Source organism: Podarcis erhardii, assembly GCF_964252035.2.
Source record: "Podarcis erhardii genome assembly, chromosome: 4".
Taxonomy (NCBI): domain Eukaryota; kingdom Metazoa; phylum Chordata; class Lepidosauria; order Squamata; family Lacertidae; genus Podarcis; species Podarcis erhardii.
The window spans coordinates 88,279,385-88,302,440 of NC_138508.1; positions in this window are offsets into that span (position 1 = coordinate 88,279,385).

The window sequence follows — 23,056 nt, forward strand, 5'->3', positions numbered from 1 at the left end:
GTCAAAAGGATTTGTATGTCCAGCAACACACTGCTGCAATATGCTAAAAGATGGTGGTGCAATCTAATGAGCCTCAGCCCCCGAGATTATTATACTAAGTCCCTAATAGTATCTGATTTCTAAATTTAGAGACCTATGAAGCCTTTGACATTTTCAAACCCAGGGTCTACGGTTAACCCGAATCTGAAATAGAGGTTCTCTTGCTGTTTTCTTATATATTATGCTGCTATATCCATCTATCCTGAAAAAAACCAGTTAAACCTAATGGAAATTGTTTATAACTAGGGTCATGACTCATATACGACCAATCTATTCATACCCTCCAACATTTTTCCGATGAAAATAGGGACATCCCAACTGTTCTCTGGTGAAAATAGGGACATCCTACCATACCCTCCAACATTTCTCTGATGGAAATAAGGATGTCCTAAGAAAAGCAGGGAGGGACGCGGGTGGCACTGTGGGCTAAACCACAGAGCCTAGGGCTTGCCGATCAGAAGGTCGGCGGTTCGAATCTCCATGACAGGGTGAACTCCTGTTGCTCGGTCCCTGCTCCTGCCAACCTAGCAGTTTGAAAGCACGTCAAAGTGCAAGTAGATAAATAGGTACCCCTCTGGCGGGAAGGTAAACGGCATTTCCGTGTGTTGCTCTGGTTCGCCAGAAGTGGCTTAGTCATGCTGGCCACATGACCCGGAAGCTGTACGCCAGCTCCCTTGGCCAATAAAGCAAGATGAGCGCCGCAACCCCAGAGTCGGCCACGACTGGACCTAATGGTCAGGGGTCCCTTTACCTTTACCTAAGAAAAGCAGGACATTCCAGGATCAAATCAGAAGCTGGGATGGCTTCTCTAAATCTGGATTGTCCCTAGAAAGTAGGGACACTTGGAGGGTCTGACCTATTTTGTTTCATGTGTTTTCATTCTCCTTTTCTCATTCTGAAAGATAGCTGTGGAGCAACCTTCCTTAGGGAAACTTGCAGTCCTGCTGTACAATGTGAGCCACCAGTTGAAGACCAATTGTCTAAACCAGGGATGGGAAACCAGTGGTCTTCCAGTGGTTGTCGGATTCCCACTCTCAGCTGCCGCTACCCAACATGGCCAATGGTCAGGGCCATGGTTTTGATGGTTTTGATAACTATATGAACACATGACTACTTTTAACGTTCATAATGTGTTATTAAAATGTGACACTAGAGGGCATGGCAGAGAAATCAGCAACTGGCAGTAGGGAAACAGCGTTATGACGAAAGAAACAAAGGTTAAAAAAAAAAAGATTTTATTTACAAGTATGCCCTGTTACGTTTTAGAATGATATCTCTAATATTGTTCTAATAACGTTAAACAGGTCAATGTAGATCCAGCCAAGGTTTCCTCTGCTAACCATATTGTGGAAGACTGTGACTGTGGCTGGATCTACACACAGGAGGAAAACCCACTATAAATAAGTCCTAAATTAGATTGTTATAACAAAAGGAAGAAAAAAAAACTGTTTAAAATTGCATAGTCAAATGTTGTGCTCTACAGTGCCATCTGGTGTCGCATCTGTACAATGGTGTTACAACTGTGTGTAGCTGAGTCCTGTGTTCCTCTTCACTCTGCTGCCAGGTGCTAACCGCTGCTGGGCAGTTTCAAGTCCCCTGGTTTCTTTAGCTTTAAAACAGCGCTTTTTGAGAGAAGATGCTTCAAATAGAAAACTGTTCTCTGTGAAGTAAGATACTTGGACACTCTGCCGTGAGGCTTCCCGCTCCCTCCCCCCAAGCGTGCCACATGGTTGGTCAATGATGGTTTACAATTCACGGGGATGCAGGAAAAGGGTGTAACATTGGGGCTGAAGGTGCAGGGCAGTGGGTGTCTAATGGCATTTGAGAGAGTGCCTCTCTGGGATCGCCTCTCCTGGTATGCCCCACAGAGGACCTTAAGGTCCACAAATGACAAAAGTTTGGAGGTCCCAAGTCGTAAGGTAGTTAGGTTGGTCTCAACTAGGGCCAGGGCCTTTTCAGTACAGGCCCCGACTTGGTGGAATGCTCTGTCACAAGAGACTAGGGCCCTGTGGGACTTGACATCTTTCCACAGGGCCTGCAAGAAACCAGTGGTCTTCCAGTGGTTGTCGGATTCCCACTCTCAGCTGCCGCTACCCAACATGGCCAATGGTCAGGGCTGATGTTTGACAACATCTAAAGGGTCAACGATTCGCCGCCCCCGACCTAAATGATAGTTTTGGCCATTCTTACTTTCAGAATGAGTCACACAATGGGTCAGATTAATGTCTGGCAGTTCAGAAAAAAGTGTCAGATATTTAATATTTCCCCCATCTTCCTGCTCTTAAAACACTTAACATTAAAATCAATACAAATGCAACCACTTAAAATCCATTCACTTGTCTACTTCGTCTTTTATGAATGATTATATATATAATTTTCAGGGAAGTGTTCTAGCAATGTATTTCGCTTTAAAACATGCAATTAAATTTCAGAGACATGCCCTCTTATCCCCGTGATTCAAGGACTATTATCGCCATAACTGGGAACAGAAGTGCTACTCATTGCATTGAAATAATGCTATTTGCAACAAATGTTTACATCTTCAGCAATGAGCTACATCTTTATCCAAAAATCAATGCCTGATCTATCCATATTTGGATAAAGGGCAACCAGATCTAAAGCAGGGCAGAGCAGTGACATTTTCATAATTATATCTATCTATCATCAATCAATCAATCAATCATCTATCTATATATTGAAGAGCAATATAGCAAGTACAGTTCATTATAGAGGGATGGGCATATCTGATCCAACTGAGATTTCTATCTTCTACACAATGATTAAATATATTCAGGAGTCCTATACACCACAACATCTGGCAACCCTGTTTGTGTGTAAAGAGAGTTTCTAAATCATGCCATACTCCTAAACATATTTATTTTCAGGGAAGGTTCATAGGTCAGTAGTAGAGTATCTATCTTAAATGGTACCAGTTTCGATCCCTGTCATTTCAAATTCAGAAGCACAGGGTCCCATCACAGCTATACTATACTGACAGTGGGGGGAGGGGGGCTCTGAACATTGAGGGGGCCTGGCCCCTTGAAAAAAATAAAGATCAGGAGATCCCACAGAGCTTCAGCCACTAGGATGCAGCGCCCTTGCACGGGATACAGTGGTTGTATCCAATGATGGCTTTGCCTGGAAAGTGCTTCTGGTCATCTAAGTTGGCTGTGAGTCCTGGAAGACCTGCTCCTGCCTTGCAGGCGCTTTTCTGCCTAGCCTGGGAGGGCGGGGCTCCAGCTACAAAAACTGAAGCTGCTGAAGAGGCCAGAGTCCTCTTGGCTGTCTTTCTGTGCAGACCCAGCTCACTGAGCTCTGAGCACCCGCAGCCCCTGTCATGAGCCACCATTCGCAGGATTTGCAGCTACAGCAGCAGATATCTTCTATGCTTATGAGGAGGGGTCAGCAAACTTTTTCAGCAGGGGGCCGGTCCACTGTCCCTCAGACCTTGTGGGGGCCAGGCTATATTTTGAAGGGGGAAAAAAATGAATGAATTCCTATGCCCCACAAATAACCCAGAGATGCATTTTAAATAAAAGGACACATTCTACTCATGTAAAAACACGCTGATTCTCAGACCATCCACAGACCGGAGTTAGAAGGTGATTGGGTCAGATCCAGCCCCCAGGCTTTAGTTTGCCTACCCATGCTTATGAGAATATTTTATTCGTTTGCTAGTGTAAAGGTAGTGACACCAAAGAAGGATGTTCTTCTCATTATAGGGGATTGGAATGCTAAAGTAGGGAATCAAGAGATAAAAGGAACAACTGGCAAGTTTGGCCTTGGAGATCAAAACGAAGCAGGGCAAAGGCTAATAGAGTTCTGTCAAGAGAACAAACTGGTCATCACAAACACGCTTTTCCAACAACACAAGAGACAACTCTACACGTGGACATCACCAGATGGGCAGCATCGTAATCAGATTGATTATATTCTCTGCAGCCAAAGATGGAGAAGCTCTATACAGTCAGCAAAAACAAGACCTGGAGCTGACTGTGGCTCAGATCATCAGCTTCTTATAGCAAAATTCAAGCTTAAACTGAAGAAAGTAGGAAAAACCACTGTGCCGGTAAGATACAATCTGAATCAAATCCCTTATGAATACACAGTGGAAGTGAGGAACAGGTTTAAGGATTTAGATTTGTTGGACAGATTGCCTGAAGAACTATGGGTGGAGGCTCGCAACATTATACAGGAGGCAGCAACGAAAACCATCCCAATGAAAAGGAAATGCAAGAAAGCAAAGTGGCTGTCCAACGAGGCCTTACAAATAGCAGGGGAGAGAAGGCAAGCAAAATGCGAGGGAGATAGTGAAAGATACAGGAAATTGAATGCAGATTTCCAAAAAAATAGCAAGGAGAGACAAGAAGGTCTTCTTAAACGAGCAATGCAAAGAAATAGAGGAAAACAACAGAATGGGAAGAACCAGAGATCTGTTCAAGAAAATTGGAGATATGAAAGGAACATTTTGTACAAAGATTACCATAATAAAGGACAAAAGTGGTAAGGATCTAACAGAAGCAGAAGACATCAAGAAGAGGTGGCAAGAATACACAGAGGAATTATACCAGAAAGATATGGATGGCTCGTACACCCCAGGTAGTGTGGTTACTGACCTTAAACCAGACATCCTGGAGAGTGAAGTCAAATGGGCCTTAGAAAGCACTGCAAATAACAAGGCCAGTGGAAGTGATGATATTCCAGCTGAACTATTTAAAATTTTAAAAGATGATGCTGTTAAGGTGCTACACTCAATATGCCAGCAAATTTGGAAAACTCAGCAGTGGCCAGAGGATTGGAGAAGATCAGTCTACATCCCAATCCCAAAGAAGGGCAGTGCCAAAGAATGCTCCAACTACCGCACAATTGCACTCATTTCACACGCTAGCAAGGTCATGATTAAAATTCTACAAGGCAGGCTTAAGCAGTATGTGGACCGAGAACTCCCAGAAGTGCAAGCTGGCTTTCGAAGGCGCAGAGGAACCAGAGACCAAATTGCAAACATGCACTGGATTATGGAGAAAGCTAGAGAGTTCCAGAAAGACATCTACTTCTGCTTCATTGACTATGCAAAAGCCTTTGACTGTGTCGACCACAGCAAACTATGGCAACTTCTTAAAGAAATGGGAGTGCCTGATCACCTCATCTGTCTCCTGAGAAATCTCTATGTGGGACAAGAAGCTACAGTTAGAACTGGATATGGAACAACTGATTGGTTCAAAATTGGGAAAGGAGTACGGCAAGGCTGCATATTGTCTCCCTGCTTATTTAACTTATATGCAGAATTCATCATGCGAAAGGCAGGGCTGGATGAATCCCAAGCTGGAATTAAGATTGCCGGAAGAAATATCAACAACCTCAGATATGCAGATGACACAACCTTGATGGCAGAAAGTGAGGAGGAATTAAAGAACCTTTGAATGAGGGTGAAAGAGGAGAGCGCAAAATATGGTCTGAAGCTCAGCATCAAAAAAACGAAGATCATGGCCACTGGGCCCATCACCTCCTGGCAAATAGAAGGGGAAGAAATGGAGGCAGTGAGAGATTTTACTTTCTTGGGCTCCATGATCACTGCAGATGGTGACAGCAGTCACGAAATTAAAAGACGCCTGCTCCTTGGGAGAAAGGCGATGGCAAACCTAGACAGCATCTTAAAAAGCAGAGACATCACCTTGCCAACAAAGGTCCATATAGTTAAAGCCATGGTTTTCCCAGTAGTGATGTATGGAAGTGAGAGCTGGACCATAAAGAAGGCTGATCGCCGAAGAATTGATGCTTTTGAATTATGGTGCTGGAGGAGACTCTTGAGAGTCCCATGGACTGCAAGAAGATCAAACGTATCCATTCTGAAGGAAATCAGCCCTGAGTGCTCACTGGAAGGACAGATCCTGAAGCTGAGGCTCCAGTACTTTGGCCACCTCATGAGAAGAGAAGACTCCCTGGAAAAGACCCTGATGTTGGGAAAGATGGAGGGCACAAGGAGAAGGGGACGACAGAGGACAAGATGGTTGGACAGTGTTCTCGAAGCTACAAACATGAGTCTGACCAAACTGCGGGAAGCAGTGGAAGACAGGAGTGCCTGGCGTGCTCTGGTCCATGGGGTCACGAAGAGTCGGACACGACTAAACGACTAAACAACAACAACAACAGTGTAAAGGTAAAGGTACCTCTGACCATTAGGTCCAGTCACGGACGACTCTGGGGTTGCAGCGCTCATCTCGCTCTATAGGCCGTGGGAGCCGGTGTTTGTCTGCAGACAGCTTCTGGGTCATGTGGCCCACATGACTAAGCCATTTCTGGCAAACCAGAGCAGCGCACGGACACACCCTACACCTTCCCACCAGTGCGGTACCTATTTATCTACTTACACTTTGATGTGCTTTCAAACTGCTAGGTGGGCAGGAGCAGGGACCGAGCAATGGGAGCTCACCCCATCACAGGGATTCAAACCGCCAACCTTCCAATCGGTAAGCCCAAGGCTCAATGGTTTAGACCACAGCGCCACCCGTGTCCCTTCTTTCGCTAGTTAGGCTGTTTCAAAGATGCCTTTTATATTTGACTTCACTTAGTAATGCATTCCTTTGAAAGGTTGAAGATAATTCTTTTGTTAACTTTGCTCTACTAAACATGCATTCTGCAGTTGACCTCTGTAGTGTTTCTTTAAAAAAAAGGTTACGATAATATTTTAGTTTCCTCTTAATGAATGTTTGAATGAATGTTAATTGTATTTAAATGTATACTTTATATTCAACTTTCCTCAGTAAGGTTTTATTCTGGATTCCTTTATTTGCTGTTTTAATGTAGGTTGTAAACTGCTTTGAGATCCCCCCCTAAAAATATAAAGCAGTAAAAAATGACATGAATAATAATAATAACCCCAACACGCCTACCCCCTTCTAAGATTAGAAAGCCTTCTAACATTATGTATCAATTTTATAATTATGCAATAATTATAAATAGGGATGCTTTGCAAAAATCAATGCAGATCTCCTTTCAGCTAGAGCTACTAATTTCTGTGCACCTACTGTATACAGTCATACCTCGGATTATGAACGCTGCGAGTTGTGTGTTTTCGGGTTGCAGACTGCGCCGAACCCGGAAGTACTGGAACAGGTTACTTCCGGGTTTCGGTGCTCACGCATGCGCAGAAGGACAAAATGACGTCACGTGCATTAGTAGAAGCACCAAATCGCGTCATGCGTGTGTGCAGATGCGGCGCTTCAGGCTGCGAATGCTGAGGGTTGCGAATGTGCCTCTCACACATGACTGTATAGACAAATGATTTGGAGTGCTCAGATATCTTCTTTTGGCATGACGTAAGCTGTGCTTAAAGGGATGCGGGTGGCGCTGTGGGTTAAACCACAGAGCCTAGGACTTGCCGTTCAGAAGGTCGGCGGTTTGAATCCCCATGACGGGGTGAGCTCCCGTTGCTCGGTCCCTGCTCCTGCCAACCTAGCAGTTCAAAAGCACCTCAAAGTGCAAGTAGATAAATAGGTACTGCTCCAGCAGGAAGGTAAACAGCGTTTCTGTGCGCTGCTCTGGCTCACCAGAAGCGGCTTAGTCATGCTGGCCACATGACCCGGAAGCTGTACGCCGACTCCCTTGGCCAATAAAGCGAGATGAGTGCCGCAACCCCAGAGTCGGCCACGGCTGGACCTAATGGTCAGGGGTCCCTTTACCTTTACCTTTACCTTTACCTTTAAGCTGTGCTTGCTTGAGGTCCCATTAGTTTAGCCTGGCAATGCCCTTTAGGTGCCTTAGTGATGGGATGTCCTCAAAGCTCACTTTTCAGACTCTGTGGTTCAGCGTGTGAGATAGGGACCCCTTTTGACGCCAAACTTCCTCATCCACCTGGGGTTCTGTGGTTCTGGGTGTGCGTGTGACAAAGCAAGGCCTCCCTTCTCACCTTCAGGGTGTGGCCCTCCAATTGGGGCAGGTTAGGGAGCTATGCCCTAATTCCTTAGGGAAAGGTGGTTTACCCAATGGCTATAGTTACCCAGTTAAGTTAGTCCTTGCCCCATAGCCATCCCCCTCTGCTGATTTTAATTTAATAAAAGTGGGCCAGTTCAACCCCAGCTTTTGTGTTTGCCTCTTTATTTCCTTATCGGGATGCAAATAGTGTTTTACAAGCATTGAGTTGATCTGTTTTTAAGCTTTTATAAGTACTGGGCCAACACATATTTCTACACCTTTGTATTCTATGGATTTAATGCCATTTATATTTTACATATGAATTTGATGGGGGGAAAAATCACTCAGAATAACATCTGTAACATCCTTTGGAAATATATAGATGCAAATAGTGTTTTACAAGCATTGAGTTGATCTGTTTTTAAGCTTTTATAAGTACTGGGCCGACACATATTTCTACACCTTTGTACTCTATGCATTTAAGGCCATTTATATTTTACATATGATTTGATGCAAAATAAAAAATTCACTCAGAATAACATCTGTAACATCCTTTGAAAATATTTAAATAATAAAAAAGAGGTAGATTACATAAGAAATAACAACTGGAAGTTGAGGGTTAGCTCGCTCTGATACTTAAAACCAAGTAACACTTTTCAAAAACCATTATGTAGCAATCACATTATATATGTAGAGCCCTAGACTAATCGTCTAACATTTAGATCCATTGCAAACTGTTTCTCAGATGCGGGAGGTAATGGATATGCTAGTTGAAAGTTGTTGTAACTCAAGCAACGGAAAGAATTACCTTATGGCAAAAATTTGCAAGCCAGCGAAATTCATCTTAGCTTAATGTATGGTAATCAATACCCTGTTTACCAATAGTGGGGAACAGTATTGATGACCTGGGTGGAGTCTTGGACTCTTCTGTGGGGAGACAAACAGATACATAAGATTGACTTTAGTAGTCAGTGATGGCCTGTAAAGTAGTCACTCACAATTATACAGCATGTGCTGGGAATCCCAATGCACCCCTTGTACAGGAACCGTCAGGGCGGAAAGCAGAGGTCTGCAAGGGCAGTGAAACAGAACTACTCATTCATTTGGTGATGGATGCACAGATGTTTTCCTCCCTCAGGGAGGATGGAGGAGGAGGAAAGAATAAAAGAGATAATAGCATATCATGTCAGCAGCTTTCCCCAGGAACTGCAAAAGTGATTCGCTATTATCAAGGGAGTTTGGGAGATAATGCATTTGGAAGAGCTGCTCCACACACAGGAAGTGGAAGCCTGGGAATGCAAGGAGGAAGAAAAGAAGAAGAACGAAAAGAAACGTAAAGTCAGCAACATAAACGAGAAGTGGAAAGAGGCAGTAAATATAGAAGCACTAATATTTAGTATTCACCCTTCGTCTTCTTTGGGACTAGATGAATTTGGGCTTTTTCCTGTGTGAATTGTTCTGTATGAAATAAGAAAGGTGATGTTTAAATGTCTTCACACACAGAGGATATTGGAGAATTCTGATGGAAACTGCCAATGTTTGCATATTCATCCTATGTCCGGAATGGAAATTAATCCAGAGAATACAACTGGTATTTGCTGTTGTTGTTCTTTTCAGTCCAGAAACAACATGTAATTGATGGTGCCCCTCCCCCAACAATTATATGTCCTTTGCATTGAAATGAACGGTGTGGAATAACGTAACTACAATGTCATTAATTACATATCTAATTATCTAATTTCCACTTTAGCAGACAGTGAAACAAATAATATTTTTGTTGGAAGCTGACCTGCAGTAGAAGGGAAACAGTACTGCATGTGACAAATGTTTGACAGAACAGAAGACAATGCCCTCCTCCTCCTCCTCCTCCTCCTCCTCCTTTCAGTGGAACCAGTTTGAAGTTCTGGCACCAGGGCCAGAAGAGTCATGATGCAACATGACAGGTTAAAATCTGGCTTTTCAGATCATGACACTACGAAACATATATATAGCTAAGGCTAAGTTATTAGGAGAGGGGCACATTTTGAGGAAAATGTTAGCAGTGGCAGAAGTCATTGTTATTGAAATTTGTTTCCCATATTTCTACATAAACAGTTCCTTAGGAGGAGAACAACATAAAAAAGAAAACAGAATAAACAGTAATTAAATTTATAATAACATAATAACTGAAGCATATTAAACTCCTTAGGGTAAACAGTGACCAATTTACAACATCTACCCACTAATGACTCCCTTTCTTGAGTCTCTTGAGTCTCTCTCTCTTTTTTTAATGATTGTAGTTATATTTAGCAAACTGCTAGGCATTGGTAAGAATATTTGCCCATTCTAGAAGTCCTGCCATGGACGATAATGAAGCCCTGTAGCTCATATATTCAATTAAGCCATATCTTAACAGGCTTACGATGAAATTGGACACTGATGCTAAATCTTAACGGTTCTGAGGAAGGAAGCAGAAGATGTGAGTTTCTGAGAATGGGACCTCAAGGAAATCATAGGTAGGTGTGGAAATAGTTGGGCAATATAGGCAAGCCCATGGGGTTTTTTTGATCGTGCAGTCTTATATATCTCTAACCCAAAATCAGCCCCACTGAGTTCAAAAGGGCTTACCCCTAAGTAAAATTGGTGTAGGTCTATAGGATGACCCTCGGAGCCGCTGGTGTCAGTCACATTTTTCTAGCCTGGATTGCACTGTTTTCAGTATTGGTGGGGTCCCCATTGTTGGTGAGGCCTGGAGCAATTTCCCCTATTGTCCCCCTTTCCTAAGCCTGAGCAAGAGGTCATGCAAACACAGTCAAAGCTGGTGGTTGTCCAGGCCAGGAGCAAGTCAACAGAGAGGTCATGTAAACACAAAGCTGGCAGTTGTCCAGGCCAGGAACAAGTATGAAATGCAAGTCTTCACTTTAAAAGTTCAGTCAGCTAACATAGGGTTGCCATATTTCGAAAAGTGGAAGTCCAGACAAAGTTGTTGGGAAAATCCACCTGGATATCATTCTGCTGCCCAATTCCTGGATGTGTCTGGGAAAATGCGGATCAGGGCTGCATTTAGGTTTGATGAGGCTCTAAGCTACTGAAGGTTTTGTTGTTGTTGTTTAGTCATTTAGTCGTGTCCGACTCTTCATGACTCCATGGACCAGAGCACGCCAGGCACTCCTGTCTTCCAATGCCTCCCGCAGTTTGGTCAAACTCATGCTGGTAGCTTCAAGAACGCTATCCAACCATCTCATCCTCTGTCGTCCCCTTCTCCTTGTGCCCTCCATCTTTCCCAACATCAGGGTCTTTTCCAGGGAGTCTTCTCTTCTCATGAAGTGGCCAAAGTATTGGAGCCTCAGCTTCAGGATCTGTCCTTCCAGTGAGCACTCAGGGCTGATTTCCTTCAGAATGGATAGGTTTGATCATCTTGCAGTCCATGGGACTCTCAAGAGTCTCCCCCAACACCATAATTCAAAACCATCAAATCTTTGGTGATCAGCCTTCTTTATGGTCCAGCTCTCACTTCCATACATCACTACTGGGAAAACCATAGCTTTTACTATACGGACCTTTGTTGGCAAGGTGATGTCTCTACTTTTTAAGATGCTGTCTAGGTTTGTCACTGAAGGTAATGGGGCCCTTTATATTTCCAGCTGTCCTTTGTCAACAACAAATTCTCACTGTTTTTTGTGTTGAATATATGCTATACGGTACTTTATGGAACTAATAGGTATCTAAAGCTATTTTTGTGTAACAAAATATGTATCTTATCAAAGTAATTTGTTTTTTATCTTATATTTTGGACATGTACATCCAGGTTTTTTTCTTTTAATTTTTTGGGGGCCCCCAAGAGAGTGGGGCCCTAAGCTATAGCTTGTTTAGCTTACACGTAACTCCGGCACTGATCCGGACGTATGGCAGCCCTAGCTAATATGACAAAACAGCATCCTTTCTAAGTCCCAGAAAACCCCATTGTTCCTCTGCTTTTGAATGTGTGTTTATATCAGCAGCAGTCTCCTCTCTTTCTCTCAATGTTATCCTATCAGTGAAAAGATGTGAAAAAAGAGAAAAAGGAATATTTGAAAGACATTGCCTCCAAGTGACCACTGTGACTGTGAGTCAGGTATGAAGTATGTTGCTTAACAAATGCTTTTCCTGTTTAGAATAAACTTCATCATCTTTCTCTGAACATGCCTCTGTGAATTAAAAACCTGAAAGTGATTGACCTGTGTTCAAGATACATTGCTTCATCTCTCTCCAGCTGAGACTATATTATAGGTAGGCAGTTTCCCTGCAACCAATGAAGTAAAGAAATAAGTAATAAGAAGAGTTAACAAAGACACGCAAAATGGGATTTCTTATGGGCCACATAGAGGGAAAAGTCAAATTTGGGGAGAATGTGAACCAAGGCCATGTAGCATTCAAGAGAATTTCCACTGGCAAGCTTTTTACCCTGCAGAACTACTTCTTTATGTAGAAGCTGGTACTTGTAACACCTGGGCCATGAATAGACTTTTCAAGCAGTAATTAGACACTTTGGGGACAGCAGAATCTCAGAAGTAGGGTTAGGAAAGGGTTCTCTTAAAATAAATTAACTCCCCCATCCTCTGCCTGCCAGAACATCACTTAACGATAGCTTACTTGTTACGATGTCAGAAAAGAAGTTGGATCCTTACTGGATTTCATTCTGGATTATACAAGGGGATTTCCTGCTGGATTCTCTGCAATATTCTCCAAAGGCACCCACACAGCCACCCAATATCACATTACAAGTTTTCAAAATAAATCTGTTTTTGCAGGCTAATGAGTAATGAGCCATTTAAGAGAAATCACTGAGCCTCACCACCCCCATTCCCGTGTCCAAAGAACTTAGCATTCAGTGACAACTCTAAAGGGATTTATTTAGGCCTCAAATAAGTATTTTGGGGGACTTAATTAGAGGAAGTGCTTGAGCTGCTGGATTCAAATGCCAAAAGGGATTCGTTGGGGACTAAAACGAATCCTTTCCTGTTCTCAAATTAGCCTTTTCAAAATAGTTTGGAAGGAGGGGGTACTTAAAAAAAAGAGAGAGAATTCTTGTTTTATGTTGAGCCCTGTGTTGGAAAGCAGTGCAGCCATCACCCAATTTAGAGAGATGCATTTCAAGAATAATAATTTCAAGAATATTACTGTTATCCTTACTAGAGGCTAGGCCCATAGCTGTCAACGTTTCCCATTTTTTGATGGGAAATTACCTTATTCCGAATAGGATTCCCTTTGCAAGAAAAGGGAAAAGTTAACAGCTATGGCTAGGCCTTGAGAATCCCATGGACTACAAGAAGATCAAACACATCCATTCTTAAGGAAATTAGCCCTGAGTGCTCACTGGAAGGAAAGATCATGAAGCTGAGGCTCCAGTACTTTGGCCACCTCATGAGAAGAGAAGACTCTCTGGAAAAGACCCTGATGTTGGGAAAGATGGAGGGCACAAGGAGAAGGGGGACGACAGAGGATGAGATGGTTGGACAGTGTTCTTGAAGCTATCAGCATGAGTCTGACCAAACTGCGGGAGGCAGTGGAAGACAGGAGTGCCTGGCGTGCTCTGGTCCATGGGGTCACGAAGAGTCGGACATGACTAAACGACTAAACAACAACATGACTAGGCCCCTGTTCTCTCTGCTTGCTAACCCCCCTTGCCTTTCTCCCTTAGAGCTTCCCTTTTCCACCTCATGCAATGACTAAGGTTGAGTCTCAACATTGTTTCTGAAGCTCCTTTGCTCTTCTATTCTGCTTCTTCTCTTCTTCAATTCACCTTGACCCCCATTCCATCTTTCAGTGGTTCCATTCCCAGCCTTCCCAAGTTGAGTGGGAAATCTGAAGGTATAATTCTAAGACTGTTCAGTTGACGCTTCCACACAATTAATACTGTAACTTCTGAATAAGAATTAAGAGAATTGGGAAAGCAGGCTGGAGGCATAAATCAGTGACACAGATAGGGCACCTGGGATAGCTTTAACAGAGGATTATCCAAATTCATGGAGGATAAGGTTCTTGGTGGTAGGGTGGACGTGGGTGGTTCTGTGGTCTAAACCCCTGAGCCTCTTGGGGTTGCCGATCAGAAGGTTGGTGGTTTGAATCTGCATGACGGAGTGAGGTCCTTTTGCTCTGTCCCAGCTCCTGCCAACCTAGCAGTTCAAAAGCACGCCAGTGCAGATAAATAAACAGGTACCGCTGTGGTGGGAAGGTAAATGGCGTTTCCGTGTGCTCTGTTTTCCATCACAGTGTTCTGTTGTGCCAGAAGTGGTTTAGTCATGCTGGCCACATGACATGCAAAGCTGTCTGTGGACAAATGCTGGTTCCCTCGGCCTGAAAGCGAGATGACTGCCGCAACCCCATAGTCACTTTTGACTGGACTTAACTGTCCAGGGGTCCTTTACCTTTACCTTTATGGTAAAGATTTAATATTCACTCCAGTTTATAATGGGTGGGAATCTGTGGCCCTACACATGATATTGGACAATGACTCCTTTCATTCCAAATCATTGGGCATGCAGGCTAATTGGAGTTGGAGTCCAAGAGTATTTAGAGGACCACAGATTCTTAACCCCTGGTTTATAATAAGAAATGGCTAGGACTGCCCATGCTCTGCCAATTTATGCAGGCCAGCAAACAGGAGCAGAGTTGTCCTGGATGGTTAGAACAGAATCATCTCCTTTGAGCAGCAGAATGGCCTTTGATGTTTAGGAGTGCTGCTCAAAGAGACCTGATGGGGATTTTGTTTTTTGTTCCTGCTTGACCATTTCTGGAACATATGGACCCTACAAATCATATCCTTGCCATCATAGCCAGAGTATTGATGCTTTCTTCTGACTGGACAGACACTTAGCATTCATTGCAGTAGCATCCTGCGTTTAATCTTTGATTTATATTCTAATCTACTTTCAATTACCCAGCTTTTGAAATGCAGCTAATAGAGAAGTACTAAGGACGGGGCCTTTAGAGCAAAATCGATACAAATTATGTTGCCTGATCTCGTTAGTCTTAGTAGTACTCACTTAAGAACCACTGTCAGCCTTTGCCGTCTGCTGATAACTACACAAGGATATCTTAAAGTTAATCTGCCGGCAAAGTAGAATTGTTCCATATTAGACATCATCAAGATTGCATGGTGATTATCTTCCATTACACAGCAGCTCAAGGGAATCATCTGCGTTATGGAAAGAGTCAACAGTTGATAGGTTTTACTAAATAGAATAATGTATAAGCAAGGGTTATAATGCAATAAATATGTTTGGGGAAGTTGACGAAGGAAGTTGCTTCCTTTTTGTTGTAAATGTAGCAACCATTTATTTTATTAATTTGAGGCCAGCAGAGCACTTTTGTGTTATTTGGACTTTGATGGGAGATTGCGCTCCATGAAAAAGTTAGTCCTAGTGGTGGCATAAGATTGGGGAAATCTGATAATTTTGATTTCTCGGTCCAGTATATCTGAAGGACCGTCTCCACCCCCATCATTCTACCCGGACACTGAGGTCCAGCACCGAGGGCCTTCTGGTGGTTCCCTCACTGCGAGAAGCCAAGTTACAGGGAACCAGGCAGAGGGCCTTCTCGGTAGTGGCGCCCTCCCTGTGGAACGCCCTCCCACCAGATGTCAAAGAGAATAACAACTACCAGACTTTTAGAAGACACCTGAAGGCAGCCCTGTTTAGGGAAGCTTTTAATGTTTGATGTATTACAGTATTTTAATATTTTTTTGGAAGCCGCCCAGAGTGGCTGGGGAACCCCAGCCAGATGGGCGGGGTATAAATAATAAATTATCATCATCATCATCATCATCCCCCCCACTCTGAAGTTCACTTCTTCACATTTACACATCTGTTGCTAAAAGAAGACCTCATGAAAATTCACCAGCGTTTTTGGCCCTGTTTTCCCTATATACAGATTTTTTTATGCAGTTTCATCTAATATCCTGGTTACTTCTACATTCTTGTTATTGTATATATGCAAATCTATGCACACACTTTACCCCACAACATGCATTTTTGTGTACATCACTCGGCTGAGAACTGCATGGCAAAATCTGGAGAAGTGTAATTTTTGAAAGCTGGCTGTGCTTTGCAAATTACAAAGTTTCATCTTTAAATGGGAAGGGATTTGAATTTCTCCTTCATCAGTAGCACTCTGACCTCAGTGCTACAAATCCGTAATCTACAAAGTTTCAGGGAAAATAGTGTATCATTGACCCAGGTAATGTTAGTGTTCTCATCTCTAAACAGGACAAGTTAAAAGCGGCCTGTTTTTGAGAATGCAATGAGATAACCATTATTAATTGGTTACGCTCCCAAATGGCTTTAGAAAATCCAAGTGATATTGATTTCATCTGGAGCTAGCTTGTAGAATTGCTTTTCTGCTTTTGGAGGAAGAGGCAGAGAGGCACAAACAAGGGTAACACCTGGAAAGAATACTACAGCAGCTGCAAACTCCGCAAACAGCTTATTATATACTTTATGATCAACTTTAGAATTTGCAAATAGCACTGTATACTGTTCTCAAAAAAGGTACAGATCTAGATCAATCATTTAACTTTGAGTGGTCTCATAGATTTAGGAATAGCAGGGCAGGTCACTTTTTGCAATGACCTTCCAAACTCATGACACACAAATACACCACAAAGAGGGCTGCCAAGTCTTGAAAGAATATTAATAAAAAACAATCTGGCACCTGGATCCCAGAGTTGCTATCCTGAAGCCCTCCAGATGTTATTGCACTCCAACTCCCAGCTGCTTGGGCCACCATGGCCAATGGTCAGCTGTGATTCAGCAACATGTAGAGCAGGGGTCAGCAAACTTTTTCAGCAGAGGGCTGATCCACTGTCACTCTGTGGGGGGGGGCAGACTATTTTTTTTGGGGGGGGAGGACGAATTCCTATGCCCCACAATAACCCAGAGATGCATTTTAAATAAAAGGACACATTCTACTCATGTAAAAACACACTGATTCCCGGACCGTCCGCGGGCCGGATTTAGAAGGCGATGGGGCCTGATCCGGCCCCCGGGCCTTAGGTTGCTTATCCATGATCTAGAGGCTTGTGGGTCATCTTTTTGTGCTTTGCTTGCAATCTTGGTTTATTAGGAAATAAATATCAAATATCACTAAGGAAAGTGTTTGCTTCAACCTTAGAATAGGGATCATAAGAATATCTGGCCCATAAGCCAATCTTGCCCCAATAAGGGGTTGAATTTGGCTCGCCTGGTTGTTTTCCCCAAATCGCCTCCACCTATCCATCAGCTGATGTCACTGGTGATGTCAGGTGATGGGCAGAAGGTCTGCATTGGCTTCGCAATCCTGTTCTCAGGATCTCATACTTTTTCTTTTTCTTTTTCCAATCTTAAAGGTGTGGCTTTTTAACAACCCTCCACTCGCTTCCCTAGAAAACAGGAACCAAAGGTATCTTGACAAGTGGGTGGTGTTTCCCACATGAATGAATGGATGAATTTACTTTATTACGGTCACAGGCCAGCATAACAGTATGAGTTTAAGTGAATAATTATTAAATAAATGGGAGCAAGAACCAAACATAGCTTAAAGCAGGGGTAGGCAACCCAAGGCCTGTGGGCTGGATGCAGCCCAGTTGCCTTCTCAATCCAAATCTTGAAAAGGATTGGGCCCATGGAGCCAAAAAGTTTTCCCATGCCCACTTAGAAGACACATTTATATCATTTTTTGCTGTCTGTGAGGAAATTGCCTGTTTTAGTTGTTCCTTTATGTTCTGTTGCTGTTTAATACTGGTGAGGGATGAAATATTTTTTGCTAGTTTAAAGGACCTGTGAATTACTCCTTATAAAGGCGAGGAAACTTTTCTTGAAATCATCTGCTGTTTCTGCTGCATTGGGCATATTAAAAGTACAGTGGTACCTCGGGTTACATATGCTTCAAGTTACAGACTCCGCTAACCCAGAAATATTACCTCGGGTTAAGAACTTTGCTTCAGGATAGGAACAGAAATCATGCATCTGGAGTGGCTTTTCGCAGAGTACAGATAACTGAACTTCCTTCTGGTTGTAATTGTATAAGCCATGGATGGTCAAGGTGATGCTCTCCATCCTTGACCATTGGCCATGCTGGCTGGGGCTGATGGGAGCTGGGAGTCCAACAACATCTAGAAGGCACCTTCTACTTCTTCCATGACATTTATAGTTCTTTAAAATTTTATGTCCCCTCCCCAGTCTTAAAAAACACATACACCCACACCATCCCTTTACTTTTTCCATCCTGTAAGAAAACTGCAGACCCTCCAAGTGTCCCTATTTTCCAGGGATGTCCCTGATTTAGAGAAGGCATCCCTGTTTCTCTTTTGATCCCAGAATGTCCCACTTGTCCTTTGTTGTTGTTTAGTCGTTCAGTCGTGTTCAACTCTTCGTGACCCCATGGACCAGAGCACGCCAGGCTCTGGTCCATGGGTCCATAGCTTCAAGAACACTGTCCAACCATCTCGTCCTCTGTCATCCCCTTCTCCTTGTGCCCTCCATCTTTCCCAACATCAGGGTCTTTTCCAGGGAGTCTTCTCTTCTCATGAGGTGGCCAAAGTATTGGAGCCTCAGCTTCAGGATCTGTCCTTCCAGTGAGCACTCAGGGCTGATTTCCTTAAGAATGGATAGGTTTGATCTTCTTGCAGTCCATGGGACTCTCAAGAGTCTCCTCCAGCACCATAATTCAAAACGCTTGTCCTTAGGACATCTCTATTTTCATTGGAGAAATGTTGAAGGTTATGAAACTGTCCTTTTCTTTATCTGCACTATCTTTCTGCTTCCTTGTATAAACCACAACAAGAAAGTTAGCACCTGCAAAGGACTGAGCGAGAGGAGCTGGAAGAGTGTCCTACAGGTGGCTGACCTTTCTCTGGCCTTCCACAATGGGAGAAGGAGTTCTGTGTTTAACAGGCTGCCCCATTCCCTCCCCAGGCCTTCTTTTGGCTAGAGGCGCATTATACATAATGTGGCTTTGAAAAATAAACACATGACTGTTTTGTAGACTTAACCTAAGCATTTAGCCCACTTTTCTGTCATTCATAACTAAAGGACCACCAGCAAGCTTAGCGCAACCTCTGGCCTTCATTAAGCACATTGTAGGTTTCCCTTCTTCCCCCCCTTTTTTTCCTTAAAAAAAAAAAAAGTCTTTCCCTTTCTGTCTTATTCTGTGTCACTTCATGGGTTAAGTACTTGAGAAAATGGTCAATTTCGAAGCAATAGATTACCCATTCATGGCTGGCTGTTGTTTTTCCCCCTTCTCCCTTCCTCCCCACCCTCTTGTGTTTCTTTCTTTGCTGTTTCAATGAAAGATGGAGAAGAACAAAGAGATTTGGAAGAAAGTCAAGCTAATCAGATTGAAATCTCCTTTAGTTCAGAAATGCAGGAGTTAAGTCCCCTAATTCAGACTCTGAACTGTTCAGTAAATTGAGGGGAAGCCACAGAGAACATTCTTTATGGGGTTTTGTAGTTTCTGGGAAAGGAAACGCAATGCGCTTTCAAAACGGTCACATTAGCCCCACTCCCTGAGGCACCTCATCTGCAGGAACGTTTTTCTGTAGCTGCACTGTAAACATTGTCATCTGGAAAAGGGAAATGTATGAATATATGGGCTTTGGAAGGAACAAAATGATTCATTTGGAGCTGTCCAAAACACCTTGGATTCACTGAGAGTATTTCATACGGAGGCTATCATTCCTCTCCTTAATGACTGCAAGGATGTGTGTTGAATTGTGCATAAGTACAAGTCATGGATGGGATGTGTTATCACTGCCACCACCTTTTAAAATAAGAAATATCACTGAGGAGAGCATCTATTTGTAGCACCTGCACTACGTATGAAATGGTCCATAGAACCCTGTTTGTTCGAGCTCTGCAATAGCTCTTGGAATCCTAAACCACCAGTAAAACAGACAATTAAAGTGGAAATAATGCGTAGGGCATGAGTGAAAAGAGAATGAAACAAGCATGTTTGAAGGAGAATCTAGCAAGCGTGGCTCAAAATCTCCAGCCCACCCCAATTTCACTGTCCCATGATGAACTTGGAGGAGTATTTTGATAATTGTTGGGTGGTGGCGGCAGTTTAGTGATGTTAATTGTACTTGTTTCTTTCCCCTTCCCCAAATAACTTTCTAACAGGTAAGGTAAATGGTAAAGTTAAAGCACCCCTGGATGGTTAAGTCCAGTGAAAGGCAACTGTGGGGTTGCGGCACTCATCTTGCTTTTCAGGCTGAGGGAGCTGGTGTTTGTCCACAGACAGCTTTCCAGGTCATGTGGCCAGCATGACTAAACCGCTTCTGTGACGGACACTGTGACGGAAACCAGAGTGCATGAGAACGCCGTTTACCTTCCCGCCACAGCAATACCTATTTATCTACTTACACTGGTGTGCTTCTGAATTGCTAGGTTGGCAGAAGCTAGGACAGAGCAACAGGAGTTCACCCCATCATGTGGATTCAAAATGCCGACCTTCTGATCAGCAAGCCCAAGAGGCTCAGTGGTTTGGACCACAACACCACCCACTTCCTAACATTCTAACAGCACTGAAACGGACCCCATTTCCTTCTAGAGTCCCCCTTTGGAATGATATCATACAATGATAAAGCATCATTCAAAGGTGCATTCTGGGTCAGGGAAATGGCAGATGCCAGCCTGAGGCTACCAGGTGGAACACCCATTTTTTTATTTATTTTATTTTATTTTATTTTATTTTATTTTATTTTATTTTATTTTATTTTATTTTATTTTATTTTATTTTATTTTATTTTATTTTATTTTATTTTATTTTATTTTATTTTATTTTATTTTATGCACATCCTACCTTTATTCCCAGAAGCTCAAGGTGATATGCATGAATTATGGTATGGCAGGTGGTGGTGATCTCAAGAAAAGGTGACAGATAATATACATACGCCATACTCAATGAGACACTTAGGAAGTTTATTTTGGATAACTCTCCACCCTTTCTCCAGTCCAACCCCACTTAAAAGAATGCAGCTGCCAATATCATAAGGTGGTTTCAATTTTCCAGACATTAGTTTACATCATAAAGCATATCTATTAGCATGTGTAAATGACTGGCAAGTTTCTCCTTCTATGAATACCCCAACTTGGGTAATCTTAGAAATGGCTTATTTTAACACCCGTATTTGGGTTGCTAGTAGACCCCCAATGTATAATAAAAAGAGAGTGTCTAGACCACATTCAGTTTTAGCAATAAGAGAAATGGTGTATATTGTCTCCTTAGTTACAATTTGACCTATATGCTCAAAATAAATTATGAGATAATCCATATTTGAGGATAGAGAGGCTGCCTTTTTTGTGGAAGAAATGAGCTGAATATGGGATATAAAATAATCTGGAGCTCATCGTAGAATCCATTACAGTGCTGTTATGCTTGATTCCTGCTTGTGGGCTTCCTGTAGGTTGGCCACTGTGGGAACTAGATCAGTCTTTGGCCTGATCTAGTTTCAGAACACGTTTCTGGATTAGATCCTAAAAATACTTTTTCTGGTAAACTTCTGAAGATAATGAGATTTGGTGATACCAGTGCACTTAAAGCTACGACGCTTGTTTTCAAAGAAAATATTGGCTAACGAGTGTCTGCACATAAGATTTGGAAATTTGGATGAAAGATGAATGGCTCCAATGTAGTAAATCGGAGGTCTGAAACTCAGACTGAAAGCACCTGTCGATTAATCAAAACTATTTGTCAAATTAATTAACCACTAAATGTGAAAGATATAGCTCACACTATTTTTTGAAAGGCTATTCAGTAATGATGAGTATAGTTTTAAAGCCAGTTTGTAAACACAATCCAGCCTGCCCAACACTCCTTAGATCTAAAGACACAGCACAAAATTTTCATTTATTATTGTATTACAAAATTATCTGATAGGACCCTGTTGTGGATCAAGTTCATAGTTGGCGAAGAAAGAGGGTTTCACCCTCCAGAGCTATTTTCCTGTTGAATGTTGCCATAAAATCTGTTGTTTGTCCTTGCTGGGAAAATCATGGACAGCATGGGTCAAGTAGCAGCTGCAGCTAGGGAATTTTTCAGCATGAAAAGGTATAGTGGGGAAAGGGTTAAACCTCCTCCCTACCATACTGTAGTCGCAGTCTGTGCCTGACACTCCCCAATTGCCTTTTTTTAAAGTCATCAAGTGCTCCAACACCACATCTTGGTGAGCTCTTAGACATAGTGATCTCAGTGGAAATACTGAAGTATGTACATTGTCCATTGTACCTAAAAGTGTGCAGTTTTCCATCTTCTCTTCAACTGATGGCTCCAGGGGAGTGTGAACAGGCTTCTACTTAATCAGCAGTAGTCTTCAGTTTCCATAGATTTGTCAGCTATTTGACTATAAGTCCATGCACCACAACATATGCAATTCCAGAAGGTCCCCACAACCTTCGGGAGTAGGAAGGAAAAGGTGGAAATGAGATTTTCTATTAGGATAATCCTGCTCGCCCTTCTCTGGATATATGTCAATGTGTTTGAGATGAACTTCCAAAAATAAATTACATAGATTATAGTTGACAGAACACATTATCATCCTTACACAGTTGAATTGAAACAAAATGCTGGAGAAACATTTAATGAAAAGAAAAAAATACCACACACAACAAACAAAGAAACACCACCAGTCCAAAGCTTGGAAAGTAAAAGGAACCATTTCAAGCTCAGTATCTCCAAAAAGGAATTAATTTCAGTTCATATCTGTCCCTTTATAAAATGAACTAGCTCAGTTCACATCAAGTTCAGAGTTCAAGTTCATCTAAATTATCCTTGGCCATTTTTTCAGCATTCAGATTGTTACAAGCTGTTGTCCTGAAATATAAAATATACTTAAGAAAAGTAAACACACCCACAGTGGAATGTAAATTATTTAATTTATTTCCCCCAACAATTATGATCTTTAAGCTTAAAGGCTCAATGCAACTAGATAGTTTGTTTGTTTGTTTGTTTTGTTTCAGTGTTTGAAGTTTTACTCCATAGCAAAATTTATTCACATTAGGTTCACACGGCAATTATGGAAATTACTTCCAAGGTGCAGTTCATATATTTTTGAACTAATTCAGTGAACTTTATTAAACTGAACTTGTTCATCCCAGTATCAAGTATCAAAGCA